Source organism: Nestor notabilis, unplaced genomic scaffold, assembly GCF_000696875.1.
Source record: "Nestor notabilis isolate BGI_N333 unplaced genomic scaffold, ASM69687v1 scaffold31903, whole genome shotgun sequence".
In the NCBI taxonomy this organism is placed as follows: Eukaryota; Metazoa; Chordata; class Aves; order Psittaciformes; family Psittacidae; genus Nestor; species Nestor notabilis.
In genome coordinates, this window is record NW_009921084.1 from 1 (window position 1) to 285 (window position 285).

Below are 285 nucleotides of genomic sequence, written 5' to 3' on the forward strand. Positions count from 1 at the left end.
ATATATATGGTGGTTTAAACATGGCAAGTTGTTTTATTTAGGGTTATTTGCTGGGCATCTCCCCAAACCAGGACTTCCTTCTTAGTTGGTGATATTTTTAGTTTTTAAAATCACATTTGGTAGCAAGCTCCCTGGGGAATTCTGTCTATTCTAGCTGAAAAGTGACTCCTTTCTAAATCTGCCAGTGATTTGTTGGAGGATTATACAAAGCAATAAGAAGTGCTCTACCTTTTCTTTACAGCAGTCATGATGTACTTTATGTGTTTTCATTTTCCTGCTGACACA